This window comes from Harpia harpyja, chromosome 4, assembly GCF_026419915.1.
Source record: "Harpia harpyja isolate bHarHar1 chromosome 4, bHarHar1 primary haplotype, whole genome shotgun sequence".
Classification (NCBI taxonomy): domain Eukaryota; kingdom Metazoa; phylum Chordata; class Aves; order Accipitriformes; family Accipitridae; genus Harpia; species Harpia harpyja.
The window spans coordinates 30,370,172-30,390,146 of NC_068943.1; the positions used below are offsets into that span (position 1 = coordinate 30,370,172).

The 19,975-nt window shown below is 42.4% G+C and overlaps 1 protein-coding gene across 6 annotated transcripts in view; it reads right to left on the reverse strand.

The window, feature by feature from the left end:
* ENOX1 (ecto-NOX disulfide-thiol exchanger 1) overlaps positions 1-19,975 on the reverse strand; it is a 370,436-nt gene that overhangs the window by 246,051 nt on the left and 104,410 nt on the right. For all 6 annotated transcript variants that reach the window (XM_052786075.1, XM_052786076.1, XM_052786074.1 and 3 more), the window contains one exon: positions 8,734-8,811. The gene's annotated coding sequence lies outside the window, so the exon portion shown is untranslated. The remainder of the gene's footprint in view (positions 1-8,733; positions 8,812-19,975) is intronic.

A 19,975-nucleotide genomic window follows, 5' to 3' on the forward strand; every position in this document is an offset into this window, starting at 1 on the left:
GGAAGGATTGCGGGACTGGCCATTATAAAACCTGGAGGCAAAGGTCTCTAGCATTAAAGGAGAATGCTCCTGGAGGGCTTGTAGAAAGATCAGAGGCTCAAAATGCTCCATGCCCCAGAACAAGAGGACAACCAGCTCGCTCTGTATATCTACACTTCATTGGGACCAGATAGTGCATTTGATTGATCTCACTCATGTGTGACTGACATGAGAACCTGACAGCAACTGCTCCGCAGAACTTTGGCCAGGATTTTGGAGACATTGCTGAATAGCTCATACACACTAAAAAAAAAAACCCAAACCCCAAGCAAAAAAGAAGGAATATTTAACAATGGTATTAGAGCTCATTGTAGAAGACGCTATGTGTTTAACCTGTTACTCTATAATCATCTTCTTTCTCTTCTCCCCTTGTTTCTTTGCCACCTCAAAACAGTAAAAAGGCTGTGTGAAGAGAGAAGAATAAAATATAAGAACACTTGGGATGTTTTCATGGAATGAAAGAAACACAGAAGATTGTGATTAACTACATAAGTGAATTGGTGGCCTTCAAACATTAAAAGAACAGTGTTATGAAGAAATTAAGTCTCCTCTAAGCAAAACACATGGTGTCAGTCAATTTTATGAACAAGGTGCCATATTTCAGACTCAGCCCTCTCATGGATTTAACATATGACCTTTGCTTTCAAGATCCTTGGTTCCTCTGAAACATTTTTTCTTTATTCTCTTTGGTGCTGGTTCCTTGTTATTAATTAGATCGAGTCAGGTTTCCACTGAGACTGTAAGAATAGGGGCATCTGTGTTTTACCTGTCAAGTACTGCCATAACTGTCTTCAATCGCTCTTGTAAGTCCAGTACCTCTGTGGAGTCCCATATTATGAAAATTGTATGCTGCCTTTCAAAGCCCTTCCTCTAGTTTGTGTAACATTGCAATGTACTTTTGGTAGGGGGATGTAAAAGTAGAAAACCTTCCTAAGAAAACCACTGAGTGCAACAGTAAGAATAGCACTGTTAGCAATAGCAAGAAGAAAGAGTTGGTTTGCTACTCAATGGGAGGAAAAGCTGTTTGAAGGATCAGCTGTGAACAGAAAGCCACAACAGTTAACACTGAAGACAAAGGAATAGAAATTCAGATCATAATAGGAAAAAGAAGATTAGAGAGAACTGAGATATGTTAAAATTTTTCAAATTCGCTGGGCCTTATAAATTTCACCCTAGAATATGTAGATATCTGACTGAGGGAATCTTAGAGCTGCTGGCAATTGTCTTTGAGAGGTGAGGTCAGAAACAGTCAACTCAGGAAACACTCCATGGGAAATAACCAAACAGGTTTAGTCTTGCTAAGAAGGATCTGAGGTTATCCAGCGGATCACCAGCTTCAACAGAGGCACTGTCACAAATGTATGAACGTCAGATTGGAAATATAAAGGAGAATGTTATCTACAAGACACATGAGGGAATTCTCCTTTATTACTTCAGTTTGGAAACACTTCAGCCATAACCTTAGGTGCAGTGTTGGATGCCACATTTTAAGGAGGATGTGACCAATTGACAGTGAGTACTCTACAAAATATGACAAAAAATTGAAGGAATAAATTGTTCTTTAATGTAAAGAAGACAAGACTTGGGGGAAACGTGACAAAAGACCCTGAAAATATTAAAGATGCTTACAAGGAAAAAGGGAATAACCCATTCTTGTTCATTGCAGGTAGGACAGAAATAACTTGCAGGTTAAGAAAAGAAAAAAAGCAGTTTTTAATGGTAAGGAAAATTGGGCCTCAGAATGAATTGCCCAAAGAATCCCCACCAGTGGAGGCCCTCAGAAATGGGTCAGCCACTGCTCTGATAGGGATAGTGTCAGTACAGCTGATGCAGCTGCAGGGCCCTCAAGCTACTTGCTAATTTTCTATGATTCTAGGAAAAAAACCTGTGGTTAGTTAGCTGGAGAATAATTTTTTGAGTTCTAGGATATTTTGGGCAACAGTATGTATTACCTTTTCCTTGGTTAATTTTTAATGGTGTTCTGAAAGCTCAAAGTTAGAGAGTGGCTTGACCCAAGATATTCTTTCATCTTTCTACTTTCATTTTTGCTGTTTGAGCAAACTGCCTGGTCAAGCCTTCCTCTGATTCTTATAAAGCTCTTGAACACAATATTCAGTGGTCTGTCTTTTTTTTTTTTTTCCCTAATGTGGGATCGATGACATTAAGTAGGAACACATAATTTCCTGAATGGTTGCCTACAGCCATTGTTGGATCATTTCTTCTATAGAGTCAACCAACTCATATTGATGTTGATGTGGTTTCCTTTAAGTTTTTCTTTTTGTTTTTTTCACTTGTGGCATCTAATAATCAATTTCTCTATATTTTCCCTTTTCTGAAACAATAATTGACCCTAGAAATCCGAGTCATTCTGGAGCAGTATATTTTAGGACTCTTAACCCAAAGTGCTATGTGTGCTACACTTCAGCCTAGAAAGAAGGCTGAAACTTTATCAAAATCAGGGCTTTGCCTTACTATTACTTATGATATTGATTGAAATTTGCTCAGGTTTGAGTTCTGAGGATGAACAAAAGTTGCTCCTGAATTCAGCTGGTGTCAAAGAGTTTTTACGAGGCTGGCAACAAGGAGCTGAATAATCATCACAGGCAGCTTCTAATGGCGATAGCATTGCAAGTATATTCATTGCAGGATCAAACTCACCATCATTCAGGAACAGTGTGGCCAGTAGGACTAGGGAAGTGATTGTCTCCCTGTACTCAGCACTGGTGAGGTCACACCTCGAGTACTGGGTTCAGTTTTGGGTCCCTCACTACAGGAAAGACATTGAGGTGCTGGAGCGTGTCCAAACAAGAACAACGAAGCTGGTGAAGGGCCTGGAGCACAAGTCTTATGAGGAGCGGCTGAGGGAACTGGGGTTGTTTAGCCTGGAGAAAAGGAGGCTGAGGGGAGACCTTATCGCTCTCTACACCTACCTGAAAGGAGGTGGTAGCGAGGTGGGGATCAGTCTCTTCTCTCAGGTGGCTGGAGATAGGACAAGAGGAGATGGCCTCAAATTGCGTAAGGGGAAGTTTAGATTGGATAGTAGGTGAAATTTCTTCACCAAAAGCATTGCCAAGCATTGGAACAGGCTGGCCAGGGAAGTGGTGGAGTCACCGTCCCTGGAGGTATTCAAAAGATGTGTAGATGTCACTCACGCTTAGGGACATGGTTTAGTGGCGAACTTGGCGGTGTTAGGTTAACGGTTGGACTCGGTGATCTTAAAGGTCCTTTCCAACCTAAATGTTTCTATGATTCTCTCTCATGTACAAAAATCCAAAAAAAATCCTTTAATGATTACTATTTGAACTGGTACCCTTTCTGCATACTTTAGCTAAAAAGCAGGAGAGAAAGGACATAAACCTGCCAACATTGTGCTGGGCTGTGGTGGAAAAAAGAAAGGATTTTTTTGTAACTGTTCATTTTGGTTGGCACTTGGCGATCTGAACACACTCCTTGGTTTTTTAAGTAACAAGCTCTGCAAGTTTCACTGCTGTTTCTGGAGACTTGGACAGTAGCAATGATGGTGGATTTCTCCTTCTCTCAACTGGAGAAGATGTTTTAACTGCCTTTCAGAAGTGAAATCAATTCATATCTTTCTGTCTTATGGCAACAGACTCTCACTGGAGCTGTAGCTTATGACTTTTATCTTGTTGTGACACCTGCTTTGGTCAAGAGGGTTACTGATTACTCCTCCTGGAAGGTGTCAATACTGATGATGTTCAGCTGAGCAGCTGTCCTCCCTCTCCTATTATTATTATTCATGATGTGTGATTGATTCTTCTAAGGGCCTTAGTGACAGAAAACTTAGCAGTTCTTTGCTGTCTTTCTTTTAAAGGGACCTGAATGGACAATTATTGTTTCTGAAATGTGCTACAGCCACCATTTCAGCTCATCTATTGTTCAGATATCTCTGTGCAGCCAGAATGTGGGCAATGAAAAGGTGCAGGTTGTGTCATTATCCATATGCTGAGAGCTATCAGTTGCACACTTATTGTCTCTCCAACAATGTCATTCATTACCTAGTATCATACTGAGAAAACTTTAGAAGATAGAAAAGAGAGAAGACACTAGCAGTGATTCCACATAAACAAAGCTGAGGTATGATATGGATTGGAGTCATTTTAATTGAGGGTATACCTCCATAATTAATTATCAAGCTTCTAAATTCTGGGCTTATTTTACATAATTTGTATCCATCTGAAAGTCATATTGACTACATTCAGCTTCTTAACGCTGGCACTTGGGTCAAGAAGTTAACAATACATGGAGGGATGCAGGTACATAGGAAGAAGACAGAAAAAAAGGTTTCGGAATGGGACTTATAGGATCTGCAGATGCTTACTCTGAAAAATAGATAAATGAAATCAATTACAATGTAAAGTCATTTTTCCTTCCAATATTTGACTGATTACCATAAAGAAAGTTATGTTCAACTGTCCTCTATCTTCAGTACAAATAAGACACCAAATGGCTTCCTATGGAGCAAATAAAGCATAACTTGGATTTTAGAAATACCGCCTAAGTGTTGTCTAGCTCTGGAAAAGACTACACAGGGTGGCACTGAAATCTTTCTCACTGGAACATTAGATAAACATCTCTCACAGATTATCTAGACATCTTTGCTCTTGTTGGTAACACAGGCAAATGAGCCAAATTATCTTTGGTGTCCCTATTGTGTTCTTGACTGTTGACTCTAAAGATCTCCCTTCTTTTTTATGTAATGCCCCGGGAGTTCAGATCAGCAAAGATCATCATCTAATTGCCACTTTGAAACAGAAGATGATGGGCACTGGAGTGAGGCTAGTAAAAATCCTTACTCCTGATCTGAGTCTATGGACACTTTGCACAGTTTGCAGGAGTCTCTCAACTGTTTTCCCATTCTTCTGGGAAGTAGCTATGATTAAACAACAGGGAGGTATTTAAGGATGCTTCTGGGCTGTTCCTCCAGCAGAAGAAGCACTCGCCTTGCAAACAACTCAAACCAGAAAAGCCGATGGAAGGTCAATCTGCTGTCTGGGTTGGTTGGTTTGTTTTCCCTGCATTTATATTAATTTCAGTCTCTTGAAGAACTCCTGCTCTGCCCACAGCTCTTACTCAGGTGAGTAAATTGTCTTTTTCTTTTATAATAATCACTTGTGCTTTGTCTTGCTGTGGGCAATAAAAAAGCAAAGTTGGATGGGCACAGACCCTCTGAACCACCATTCAAAACCAATAAACGCATACATATGTTTATGTTAGCTTGCACATACAACCCATGATTTGGACGCAATAGTCTTTACAAACTCACAGTCTTCTTTTAACTTCTGTTCTAATAAAATTCAACTGTCCCTCCATGGCAGCTTAGTGAGATTTACTTCCCCCACCCCCGCATTTTATTCTGCCACATTTCCTTTGAGCATCTAGCTTATAGATTTTCTCCAGCTACCAGGCTATTTGGTTTCCATCTGTTCAATAATTCAAATATATGCATCAAATGCACACATGGCACATTGCCAGGCAGTAACATCCCCTTTCCTTTCTGCCTTTTCATAGCCAGGTAGTTTGCGTATAAGGAGCACAAAGATAACACGCCTCTCCACGGTTCTGGTTTGTGCATCAGCTCCCCCAGCTTCCTCTTTGCAGACCTCCGGGCATGGCGCGCGAGCAGCCACTTCATCGCCCTCGCAGGCTCTGGCAGGACAGCCGAGCCCTCAGCAAAGCCTGGTGGCATCGAGGGTTTGGCCTCTCCGGCAGCATGGCTTGGAGGCAGGCATGTGTATCTAAGAGAGCGGCAGCAGGGCTCCCCAGGTCCACGTGCAGCACTGGTACGGACATCAAAGGTATGGTTGCCATGCTTACATGCTCGCTTGGAAAAGTGCTCTCCCCCAGGCTCTTCCCCTCCTTTCTCCCTCCCTCCCCATGACTTTTGACGGATTGGTATTTCGCCAGTTGTGTTTTCATTACTGAAGAAGCGGCAAGACACTGGAGTAGCACTCCCTCCGCCAAACCCCCCCAGGAGCCAGCCCCGGCCGAGTGTGTGCCCAGGAGGACAGGGCAGAGGAATCCATCCCCGGGAGATTTCTCTGCTTCCCCTAAAACCAAGATACTTTTTTTACTGTAGGGGTGCCAAGGACAAAGGTTTGAGCAGACCCCGAGAGGCGTTTGGAGACATGCATCATTTAGTGACCCCAATAGAAACATTTAAGAAACTCCAGCAATAAATGAATAAAACTCCAACAAAGCAAGAACAAGTAACAAAGAGGTCAGGGAAAAGGAGGCTTCTCTGGAGAATGGGTGAGGGATTGTAGGCAGGAAATAAAAGAGAGACTAGGAAAACAAGACAGAGAGATACTTCTGAGGAAAAAAAATACATGAAATTTTCAGTGAAAGACATGAGATAAATGGAAAAAGCTGACCTGAATTAAACTAATTATTTGGCTAGATAAGTATCCCATTTTCCTTCAATGTCAATAGCAGATGCTACAGAGAAGTGGTACAAGAGATACCTACACAGATGAAAAAGAAGCTTCACCCAAACCCCAGGCTGAGGATCGGTGGGTTCAGCTTTCAGTCAGGCAACTGCTGTGTAATTGCTTTATAACTGTGTAATATGAAAAATATATCTGTGATGGCATTCTTGTTGATGTAAATATCTATTTCTTGCAAAGGTTCAGTGCAATACCTTTTGATAATACCTCGGGGCAATAATTTCCAAGGGGAAATTACACCTTCTATCTCTTTCTCAGTAGAAATGTCTTGCCTTTTAATTTAATTGGTTTTCCTTTGCTTCTGCATTATAATGAAGGTGCAGCACAGCCATACCCAAACTACTTTATGCCACTTAGTATACATATATTTAATATGTACATATATCAAATTAATATCATATTTATCTTCTTTTTAAACAACACAATACTAATTTGTATGTATATCACAAACCCATTATTCTTCAGGAATCAGACTTGTGAACAAGGAAACTTTTAAAATGTGTTTCAGACAAATGACTTGCCTAAGCTTTCACTGCATAGCAGCTGTTGAGTGCATTTGTATCAAATTCATTAGGACACAGGCCCAACCACACTTTGCTTTGGCAAATTTAGCAGTAGCTCTCGGAAGTCTTTGGTAAGCTGTGATTCAAATAACGCTCATAGGTCTGGAAAGAAAGATTTTATAAAGCTGCTGCTCCTAGTGAAGGATTTACAACCCAAATGCCAACACATGCAACAAGTTTTCTCCCTTTATCCTAAATGTCTTTCAGTGTTTGCACTTCTTTCTTCCCCCGCCCCCCGCCAAAGAAAAACACAAATTTTGCCCTTAAGGGGTATCATCATTAAAGAAAGAAACAGTGCATTCAAAGCTTAGCATGACACAGATCATTCAACAGTTGTGCAATTGCTCTGAAAAGCTACTTATTTTTGAACACAGAGCTTTCACTCACCACAGGCCCGAGGCATCACGATCAGATCTGTATCTGCAGTATCTCAACCAGTCTGATCTAGGACTTTTGCTCATTATGGAAGCTGTAGCCCTGTGTGAGGTTTACATCTAGGTTCAAAGAGTTTCTAAAGCATTTTGGAGCCGGGTTGGCTTTAAAAGTTATTACCAAATCATAATAAATTCCAAGAACGAATTAAAAGTTGGTTTGGAAACATCTCATCCCCTAAATCCACCTAGTTTTGTTTTTGTTTAAGGTTTACAAGCCACTTTCCCTGCAGAATTCCTACAGACTAATGGAACAGTAAGTGATTACAGAGGCAAGAAGGAAAGCAATAATACCCAAAGTGCTCTCAGGTAAACCAAGCAAATGAAACAGAGCATATTCCAAACATGAACATTTTTGAGAATTATTATTTAGGGCCAGATACAACTCCCACAGACCATGAGTGTGATCCGAGAGCAGGGTATGACCACCTAGATGGAAAAGTTGATTCCCATTGTTTTTTCTGAGCAGATTTCTATAAATATGCTGTTCAGTACTACCTTTGAAAGCAGTAAGAAATCAAATTTTTCTCTGTTATATAGCTGCATAGAAAAACATATTGAAATGCAGGGGAGTGTTTTCTACCCTCTAAATCATTGTGATCGTGGGCCACAGTGCTTATAACACTATCGTTCTGGCTGACAAGGACATAGCATTAGCTACAGGCTCCTCACCGCTCCTTGCCATGCTGACACTACAGGAGTCAAGACATTATTATTCTGCTCTCTTAAATATCAACTTTTTGTTTTGTTTTGCTTTCTTAAACTTTCCATGAAACTGAGCTCCTCCTGACCCGAAAGCCCCAGTAATTCTACTGACCCTTTGCTAAGTGTGCTTCCCGAAACATCCACAGCTATAGCTCACATATTAGCAACCTGGGTGGGAGCAATCGATTGCAGGGCCTTTTAGGGTAATGCAGTTTCAACACATACTGAAAGACATAGTGGCGAGGTGAAAATGACTTACAAGCCCAATTTCTTTCTGCAGTTCAACTCTATAAACTGCCATAATTCACTTCAAAGGAAAGACGAATGGGTTACTTTACATTTAAACAACAGTAACAGAACAGAGTTATGTCCTAAACATCTTGCGAGAAACAAAAATAATTTTTCACAACACTTGCTCCAGAATAAAATTAGATTTTAATTTGGTTTGCATGCATTCGAGATAAAAAAGATAACAAGTCGGCACAGGAGTCTACATGCTGAAATAGTCAGAATGCAATAGAGTTTACAGACCTTTACGAAGGAAGGTAACTTCTCAGCGGCCCCATCATGGTGTTTCCAAAGGAACGTTACAAATTCTCATGGCCAATCCTGCAAGAAGTGGAAAGAATAGTTAAAACTAGAGAGTTTCCAAAGGAAAAGCAAATAAGATCAGCTGTCTCCTTGGATACACAATGCTAGAAGCCAGTGTAGAATTGGTTTAGAGGATGTTAAACATTTTAAACTCTGGAAGCAGCAAGATCATAACCATTGCTTAAATATAAGAAAGTCCAAGTTAAATAAAATACAAAATGGTAAGTTGTTTTTAAAGACATGTTATTGAAAACAGTCTTGATAAAAATGCAATGAACATGTGGCACTGGATTGGAAAGAAAAGAAAAAAGATAGAATACTGCACCAATTTATATTCCCTTTGAACTGTCTGTAATACAGACCTTAAAGTGCATTTTCAAACATATAGCATATCAAAGAAGCAGACATTTATTTCTAGCCATGGCACTTCTAGGCTTTTGGTAAATGAAACCAGAAATAGTCTAGTGGAACTGTGCTGTGTGACAAAGCATGTACTGATGGGTTCTGCCCAACATCAGTAAACAATTGTTTTTTCCTCTGACCGAAGGAAAGAATTTCAGCAGTAAACAAATGCCTCGCGTCTTGCGTGAATTCTTCAACAGAGTCAAAGCAAACCTGTCTTTTCACACCTCCTGCATGTGCTATTCCAAGTCAAAATACAAGTTATATTCCCTGAGATCTATCAGTTGCTATGTTTTCAATTATGACAACCATGATACACAAGGGAGGATGATACACAAGACACTAAAGCTTTCTGCTATAATCCCCCTGGAATCCACACCCATTGTTGTAAGGATAATTATCCGGGTATCCCTGAGGCCAATTTTTGCAGTTTTCATATAAAAATCACCTCTTGCGTAAGACATGAAATTTAAAATCATCCCCTTCATGGATATCATTGAGTCACTCCATTACCGCTGGGACAGATATAAATTATGCATTCTTTGATTCTCTTTAAAATTTTAGATGCACAAGGGGACAGAGGAGCATCTAAATGGTACTAAAAATATAAGGCATTCAAGAAAGAAACAATAACTTGTATGGTATTAACTGCTACAGTGCTCCGAAGGCTCCCTGCCTGGTCAAGAAAAGCACATAAAGCACTGAAACATAACAGCAGGCTTGCATGCTAATGGCTGCTAGTGACAAGGACTCATTGAATGTCACTGCTTCACATACTGCGTACTGTTCATTTTTCTTATCTATGTGACCTCTCCTTTGAAATGACTGATGAAACTCCCATGAATTAGCATCTCCGCTTCTGGGCATTTGCCACCAAGAACGCATTCAGTAACATCTCTACTAAAATACAAAAATAAAGCGGGGGGGGGGGGGGCGGATCATAATCTTGACAAAAAATAGTCACTATGTCTGTTAAAGGATACTCAGTGTGTACTGCAAAAGGACTGCTTCTCTGAAGACTCCTCGTTAGGTTAGTTTTTACCTTGATGCCCTTTAAGAGTATTGGCTTGTCACGATACATGCATTCACATTTCAGACTTGGCTAACATTTTCATAAATGGTGTGAATAAAAAGGAATAGCTGTTACTGCAAGAAAAAAAGAAATGTCTCTGTTCTGATGCCCTGCTGCTATGATGACCTATTTCACACTAGCATCTGTTCTCTTCTGATGAACCACTCCAGATGTAAGCTGGCAAAACAGCACTGCAAGTGTGTTACCCAGACGTCCACCGAGTGCTGCAGATGTTTTCTTCCATGCTTCACATCTAATGTATGCCTGATTAATTTTTTCTTCATTATTTCAACTACTTGGCCTGCAGAATTTCCTATGAAGTTTGCAGAATCTGGGATCCAATCTGCAGCCATAAGGAGCAGCTCCCTTTGTGTGAGCAGGTTCATTAACGTCTGGAATAACCAGCCAAAAGAGCTTTGGTCTGAATTGCCAAAAGAAATGCAAACTTCAGTCATGTATTATGCCTTAATATTATTTGCCTGAGGATTTAACACAACGCTCATTTCAATTTCAAAATTACAGATGTTTGTAATATTCAGATGCATCAGGCTGACCAAAAATATTATGCCCGTTCTCTGCCTCAAGCCCTTGACCTGAATAAGGTTAGTGACACGGATATGAATGACTTCAGCGGTAAATGAAACACATAAGTAGTTTTATCGTGAAGTACAATATTTCTTCTGTCACTTAACCATTTTTTTTTCCCCTTCTCAAAATTACAGGGTAGACTGCAAATCTTCAAGGCTAGCAGCCACTACGACAGCCTAAGTGCCATTTAAAAGAATAATAATTTATGAGACGCCTTGGTAGAATAGCAAAGGTCACAGAGAAGACTCCCCAGGGAGGAGAGGATGACAAAGGTTACAAAGATGACTAAAGACTCGCCTACAGGAAGGGATTTTCTTGGAAGGAAGATGTTTTGTTGCAACAGCTTCATCCAACCTCACACACAGTCGCCTCATCCAAACGAACAGTTCACCTTTAAAGTTAGCTGTAAGGCATTGCTTACAAAATACGCTTCTGAAATTCGTGGCTGAGCAGCTTGGCCACGTACGTACCCAGGGTCCACGGAGGTGCTGCCAGATGGAGGATGCTGTGGGTCTGTCCCACAGGGCACAAGGGGATGCCTAGTGATGGACTTGATCCCACCCGGGGGATCCAACTTGAAAAATCTCCTGAATCTTTGCAAACCAGTCCCCAAATAGATGCCACTTTTGGGGCAGCCAGTACCATTTGTAGACCTCTAATAGACCACCACTGACTGGTGCAGTTTCTCTTAGAAGCCATGTGAAGAGTTGGTATATGAGGAGCCTGAGACACACGGTTGACACATTGCTCGCAGGCAGTTGTAAATTTGCACACCAGCCATCACGCTACACAGCAGTTTGGGCTTTTTCTTGCCACAGCTACAGCATTCTCCCCCTTCAGCTGCCGCAAGTACAGAAAAAAAAGACAAGGATGAAGACAAGCAGGAACAACTCTTCTTGGCACAGCTCCACTCTCCACAGCATCATCTCTGGGCTCATAAAATACGCATTAACTGGTGGGAGAAGCTGGCGCTGCAAACCTGGGGGTAACCGGCGGTGTCTGCAGAACATCAGAGCAATAAAGAAAAGCTTAACCTGAAGCCAGCATGCAATACAAGACAACTCTTATCTCTTCAGAAATGTGCGGCCATAACCATTTTGAAAACTGACAGTTTCCAACTGCTCCTGATCGGTTGTGGGAAGTTTCTGCAGCCAGATCAATGGCTGACACTTGTGGAGGAGGTCTGCATGGCTCTGAAGGGTACAGATGTAATATGTCCTGGTCAAGAAGAGGTTATCGATCACTTTGAGTATAAAGGATTATGCTTAATTGCTGTAGGACAACTGCTAGAGCCCATCTTCCTGGTATTTGATCTCCATGCCAGGCCTCCCAGTTCCTAAAGAGGTACCTGAGAGCCGGGTAACCATTCAGATAGATTTACCCAAGGCAATATTTGGGGACTGTCATCTATTTTCTATACTAAAATAGGGCAATCTGCTGAAGGGGACTAATGCCACAGACGTTCATAATATCTGCATTCCCTTGCTCCAGCAGTCCCTGGTCCATCACCATGGCTGATGAAGCCTTTGGCTGGCTATTCAGATCATAGAACATTTTTACAGTCCCATAACCACACACCGACGACAGTGGAGTGTGCCTTTGGGAAAGGGAAGGGCAGAAGGCAAGCGGAAGGCGGGATGCAGCCAAGCAAGCCTCCGATTGTAACAGCATCTTTTATCCTGCACATCACCTGCAGGAAGAAGGGAACGGCAGAGGCACGTTGCAAACACAACGAATAACCCAGGCGATGCCCGCTCCCAAGTGACAAATCCACCGGGCACACTGCCAGGGAGCCCTCCTGAACCTGGCCAAGAAAGGGAACCGGCATTTCCAACGTGTGCTTCGCCTAACGCTTACGGCCGCTTACTCCAGCGTGGCAGCTCCCTCGCAGTGCCAAGCCTTGGCGGGCTCTACGTGTGGGGTTTTGTACTCTCCCGTGTCGGTTTTGTGTGCTCTGTCTTCCTTTATTAATTTTAAACAGAATGGGGAGGATGTAAATTCACTATTGGGGATATGTCAGTGTTTGCTCAACATGCTCTATATACCTTTATTAATTTTGTATTGAATGGTGGATGTGATTTCACTCTGGGGGAAAATCAGGGATAGTGAAAAGTCTTTCCCACAGCAGGGCAGCAGTGGGGAAGGGGAGGTTATTTCTCTGGGGGTTTGTTTTGAGTGATTTGCATGCTTTCACGGGTTTCTAAAGCTGAGGAACTTGTGCTTTCATGAACAGGCAGTTTCAGTGCCATGACCTACTGGTCTGAAGAGGTTGATTATCTTAATATAGCATTTGTTATGCAAGTCTTACAGCTTACAGTACATTTTAAAAGCAGCAGATGATACCTTTTTATAGTGCAAGAGCAGTATGTAAAGAGGGAAATTAAAAAGCTTTCAAAATTAAGACTTATTTCCAAACAAGACTTATTTTTTAACAGTACAAATGCATAAAACCCACATGAACTACAAAAGGGTGGTTGTTTGACACAGGTTCACAAAGTTTAACTCTTGGCCACAAAGTTTAACTCTTGGCTCATTGCAAAAATTGCCTCAATCGGTGTGACCAGCTTGGCAGCCTGTCTTTTCCACTCCTGCGATTCCCAGCCCCCCGACAAGCTGACACTTGGCTTAGAGCATGCAGGGACATGCGGTGCCCTGGACTGCTGTTCCCTTAGGCTTGTCGGAGATGTTGCAGAGAGTTGCACACTTGTAGATAGCTCTTTGTTATCTACTTTTAATTCACACAGCAAGGCTACATGCCATCATAGCACATCCCTTTTTTTCTAGATTCTTGGTCCCAGTATTTCCAGACTCTTGGTCCCAGTGTATCTTTATTCACCAGTATCATGAAAATGAAGGGAATGTCCCCTTACTGTCCTATTTACTTTTCTGGAAAAAATTCCCAGAGAAAAAAAAATTTCACGCCTCACTCAATTTCCAGAGATTCCCAGGTCTTAACTTGTTCATACTCAGCTTTGCCAAATGCTGGGAAATAGTAAACAGTGGTGTCCTGGCGGGTCTGGACCTTTCACATATGATAGCCAAAAGGCAAGGAAACTACAGGTGCTGTTTATTGTTCAGCTTTTCATCACAAAAAATCTGTATTTTTTCACCTACATTTCTGCAATGCCAGGTACAGAACCTGCTTCTGCTTTTGGAAACCTCTGCGCATCATAGGTCTCTCTTCGTCTTCTTCTACTGACTTTCAGAGCACAAAGTCTGGGAGTTTGTAGCTCCTCTCCAGAGGATGGAAGCCAGCCTCACGTTTACTGCACAGGGCAATCCAGATTGGGATTCCTCTGTGACTCCTCAGTCCAGGGATCTGTTGTGGGAAGGGGGCTTTGGGGCGAAGGTATCAATGAACAGCTATTTGGGAACAGTTTGCTATACAAGGAAGGGAAGTGAATATTCACATGGGCATTCTAATGCTTTTCTTTGCCCTTCCCCAGGCAGCTGTGATGTGGAGGACATCTGACCAGACAGCAAAAGACCCGTTTTACTGATCAGAAGATGCGGCAGTAAGATTTATACTTATAAATAAGGACTTCCTAGGATTTATGCTGTTGAACAGTGCCTTCCTGAGATTACTGCTCACAGGAAACTTGAAATGGTGAACTGAATTAATTATTTGTTTGAACAAAACATGTTATAGACTTGAAAACTGAATTATGGACTAGCTGGGTCTCACTGCACATGTTTATGGTACAAGTCATTCTTTTCCTAACCTGGTGCAGCTGGCACATGAACTGCTTGCGTGATTGATGGCAGGGGCAGAAAGTTTCTGCGCTGAGAAGCACGGTTCCCATTTTGAGCACCAGAAAGAGCAGAACTGCTTCAATTGAAGAATGAGCGAGGGAAACAGGAAACAAAGAGGCTAGGGGACTGCAGCTGGCTGTCACGGGCTCTGTAGGTCATCGCTTTTATACTTGCTGAATACAGCTGGATTTTGAACAAGCGGGACGGAAGGAGGAAGGGCAGGATTTGGAAACTGGCTCACATTCATCCAAGATGATAAAACGCAACCCAGGAAAAAAGTAGTAAATACCAGGTACATGTCACAGCACCCAGTGCTAGCAGCCTTTAATAAAGGCTAATGCAATGATACTTACCAGCCTCCTTGCTGTGCTGTCAGTCTCTGAGAACACCCAGGCTGCTGAAGGCAGGCAGGCAGGCAGGGAGCAAAGGAAGTGAGGCAGCCCTGCCTAGCTGTGAGTGCCTTGTTCAGGATCCTGCTTATTACCCCATGTAAGGGGACAGGACCCAGCCAGTGCTCCACGTTGTTTGTCTATTAGCTGTGTCCTGGACAAACCGCAGGTCAGCAGTGGTACTCTGTGCCCAGTTCCTCCCCAGGTCCTCCAAAAATAGAAGAGGAGCTGGCTAGACTTCTGGTTTCTGTCCTTCACCTTCCTGCAAGCCACCTTGCTCTCCTCTCTTTCAGTGCCACTGTTTATAAAGCTCTGGAGGGGAATTTCATTCTGCCATCGCCTCTCCTTACCCTGCAGAAGAGAAGGCTCAGGGGGGTCCTCATCACAGTACTCCAGTACTTAAAGGGTGGCTGCAAAGAGGATGGAGGCTCTCTCTTCATGAGGAGCCACATGGAAAAGACAAAGGGCAACAGGTACGAGTTGCACGAGGAGAGGTTTTGTCTCGATATAAAAGTTTTTATAGTGAGAACAAGCAATCACTGGAACAACCTCCCCAGGGACATGGCAGAGTCCTCATCACTGGAGGTTTTCAAAATGCAATTGGACAGGGTGCTAGATAATCTCACCTAGGCTCCCTTTCCCACAAAATGTTGGCCAGGTGATCTTTCGAGGTCTCTTCCAACCTGGGCTGTTCTATGATTAGCTAATCCCCCAAATCCTACTTCTCTGGAGACTGATTCCCAGAGCTTCCCATCCGGGCCTCCAAAGCTGCCCATATGATCTACTCTCTCCCTCTGAGGATAAGGTTATCATAGAATAATTTACATTGGAAGGGACCCCTGGGGGTCATCTGCTCCAACCTGCTGCTCAGAGCAGGTTGCTCAGGGTCTTCTCCAGTCAAGTTTTGAATATGTTTGAGGATGGACATTTCACAGCGTCTCTGGGTAATTTGTGTCAGTGTTTGATCACATCCATGGTGAATTTTTTTCCCCAAAATATATATAATCAGAATTTCATATGTTCCAAATTGTCTGTTGCTTCCTCTCCTATCACCGTGCACCTTTGAAAAGAGTCTGGCTCTGACTTACCTATCCCCCTCCCCTTAGGTAGTCATAGATCCCCCATAGGTCTTACTTAGGCTGTAAGATCCCCCAGTGACCTTCTCTTCATCTGAACAGTCCCAGATCTCTCCACTTCTTCTCATACATCCTCTGCTCCAGCTCGCTGTGCATCTTGGTGACCCTCCAGGGGACTTGCTTCAGTATGTCTGTGCCTTTCTTGTACTGGGGACCCCAAAACCAGACACAGGACTTCAGATGTGGTCTCACATGTGCTGAATGGAGAGCAATACTCACTTCCCGCTAAGCCTGGTCCAGCTGAAAGCATCCAGGAGGCTGCAGAGCACAGAGCTAGAGCAAAATGCCCTAGAAATGTGTGCCCAAACGTGAGCAAAATATACGGATTTTTGCTATGAGTGGACTAGCACTGAAACAAGGAGATGCGAGTCGGCCACCTGAGCCCAGAGCAGTAGCAGGCACACAGGCAAGACAGACCAGCCAGTTGAGAGAGACTGCACAGAAATGAGGGGAGAAAGGTAGGGAACACCATAATCTTTCAGAGCACATAACCACTTGAATACTATAGTATGAAGCAGCTACAACTGAGCTTAAATTACTGCTGATCCTAACAGGAATAAAACCAGCAGTAATTTGCCCATTATAATATAATAAGGAACTGTATCACACAAACACAGATTTTCTTAATATCAGTGTAGTATGATTAAATGCTGTACAGCACCAGCATGAACAGATCATAAAATGGGCCAAAAGTGGTATAAACCAATTGACAGCAGTGACATTTCTGTAACCCAGTATAAAAAAAAAAAGAAAATAAAAAAAAGACTGCAATCCATTAAATCTTTGTCAAGAGATTACATATTTGCATCTTCTATCCAGACCAATGGTATCCTGCAAATAAAATCATTTATTGTTCTGCACAGCTGAATCTCCAATACACAATACTGCAAACTCCACATACCTAGAAATGAGACCACTAATAACAGGAGGGAAGAATTTTTAAGAGATACCAGGAAGGCAGCGCACATGCATGTGGGAAGAAAAATAGTGATGCATCTACCATATTTGTGAGTAACTCTCTCATCAAAGAGCCATTTTAGTATTAACACCATGAAGTCTGCCTGAGACACGGTAGCAGCAATAAGTCTAGAGAAAACAACAGCCTGGAGGAGAATGCTTTTATCAGGACTGCAAATGCTGGTTCTGTTAACAAAAAAGCAACTTGGCTTTATCATGGGTTTTTTACAGTGGCAACAGCAGCATGAATTGAGTCCGCACCCAGAGCTGATCATAAGGAGCAATGGAAAGCAAAACTTCGGTTTCTTCTTACTTTGTTACTGGAGGAAAAGAATGAGAATGAAGGAGGCTCTTAGGTCAGGAATAGTGCTCAAAGCACTGGAGCAGCTGGCAAAAGTTCCCGATCAGTGCAATGATTTGGGAAATCTGCACGTGTGTCGTGGTTTAACCCCAGCCAGCAACTAAACACCACACAGCCGCTCACTCACTCCCCCCCACCCAGTGGGATGGGGGAGAAAACCGGGAAAAGAAGCAAAACCCGTGGGTTGAGATAAGAACGGTTTAATAGAACAGAAAAGAAGAAACTAATAAAGATAATGATAACACTAATAAAATGACAACAGTAATAATGAAAGGATTGGAATGTACAAATGATGCGCAGTGCAATTGCTCACCACCCGCCGACCGACACCCAGCCAGTCCCCCGAGCGGCGAATCCCTGCCCCCACTTCCCCGTTCCTATACTAGATGGGACGTCCCATGGTATGGAATACACCGTTGGCCAGTTTGGGTCAGGTGCCCTGGCTGTGTCCTGTGCCAACCTCTTGTGCCCCTCCAGCTTTTCTCGCTGGCTGGGCATGAGAAGCTGAAAAATCCTTGACTTTAGTCTAAACACTACTGAGCAACAACTGAAAACATCAGTGTTATCAACATTCTTCGCATACTGAACTCAGAACATAGCACTGTACCAGCTACTAGGAAGACAGTTAACTCTATCCCAGCTGAAACCAGGACAACGTGAAATACAAATTCTGGTTAATATATTTAAGATATTATTCAGATGAGTAACTGTCACGAATACTTTTCTGCCAACGTGGATTTACTATGTGAACAAGATTTTCAACAGGTGCCTTCCAGATAAGAAACATCATCCACTTCTTCCATTTCCCTGGAGGGAAGGCATTAACATGTCAGAAGTTAGTGAGTTATACAAACTTAATCTTTTTTTTTTTTTTTTTTTATTTTGCTTTAACTTTGCCCTCTCTTGCAAAAGGCTTATTCTGATTTCTTTTGATACTGGTTTCTTATAGAGATTTACTTACGATAAAGTCTTGTCCTTGACCCAGCAAAATTTATGAACTGATGGTATCAGATGATCAGTTTTACACAAAGAGGGAAGTGGTCCTTTGGACTGAACTACCTTCTCTAAAACCAAGGTCCATGACTTTAAACACAGTTGCAAAACGCTTCCCGCGGGGGTAGAAGCACTTGCCATGTTTCTATTTATTTAAAATAATCTGATGGGACTGGGGCCATAAAGTGATTTTTGTGGTTGGAAGAGGTTAACAGCACAACTAAGGTTTAAAACTGCTGTCTTAAACCATTTAGAGAAGAGCAAAGCCACGATTTGGAAATACTTTCTTTTTCGGACTACAGACTAGAGGAATGAGCAGTGCTTGTGGAGGTTCCCAAAGGCTATTTCTTACTAGATAAACTGTTGGGATGGAGATTTGCTGGAGTTTCTTGCTGGCCTCCACTTTCACTCCCAGCCACTGTGTGTCACATAATTAAGCCTGGAGGGGATACATGCGTGTCTCACCATGCCAATGTTCACATACCACAGGTTCTGCTTGAGATGAGAGGAGGCTTTCTATCTGTCAGCAAGAATCAGCAAAGACATGTGAGGGATTCTGTGACTCCACGACATCGCAGTAACGAGCAGGCAGATGCCCTTCGCAGAAGGAAGGGTCATTATTTTTCCAAACAGTTTCCCTACCCGCATCACCAGCCTGCTCGCTTCCAGTTTAGCAAGCTGCTCTTTAGGCAGAAATCAGCCTGACAGAGACGTTAAGAAACAAAAGTATAATTAAGATCTGTTAGATTTGGGATGTGCCTTTGCCATGTTACCACCGACTTTGGAGCCTGCAACTACTGGCAAAAAGCTTTCAGCAAAGAAAAACTTGAATTAAATAAAAATAAACAACCCCCCCCCCCCCCCCCCAAAAACCAGCAATCATCTATCAGGGGGTGTCTTCCAAGGGAGAATCTTAATGGTATCCTTTCACGTCTCTCTAGCCTTGCATGTGGAAAGTTTCTGCAAAGCCAGCCTGCATCCACTGAACACCAAAAATCAGCAAGAATTCTGTATTGGAATAAATTCTTAAAGCACTTGTTCTTGCACAAACACTAAAATTGCAAAGTGTCTGCACTCAAGCATCTTCAGCCATGCAAACTAAGATCATGTTTTGAACAAAACAGATTCCTCCTGTGCCTGCAAGTGACTTGTATGTACATTTGTAATGTGCCCACTGCTAAAGCATCTGAGCCATGAGCTAATAATGGACCTAATAACAGAATGATGGAGAAGCTGCATGCACACACAGTTCTTATACTGAAGACTGTGTCAGTACAAACAGAGGTCACCTCTGGAAAAGATGGAGACAGAGCCTCCAGTAGCCTAGTCCTAAGAGCCATACTTTCAAAGAACAGCCACCATTTGTGCAGCTGAACTTCTGTGTTTGCAAGTACATGTAAATATCCAAGATCATAAAAGCAAGAAATTAGTGAGGGAAGAAATGTCTCATAAAGCATTTCCAAAACCAGGGATGGTCCGCATGTATGGCAGCATACAATGTATTTTGCACCCTACAAACATAAGTGGGGCT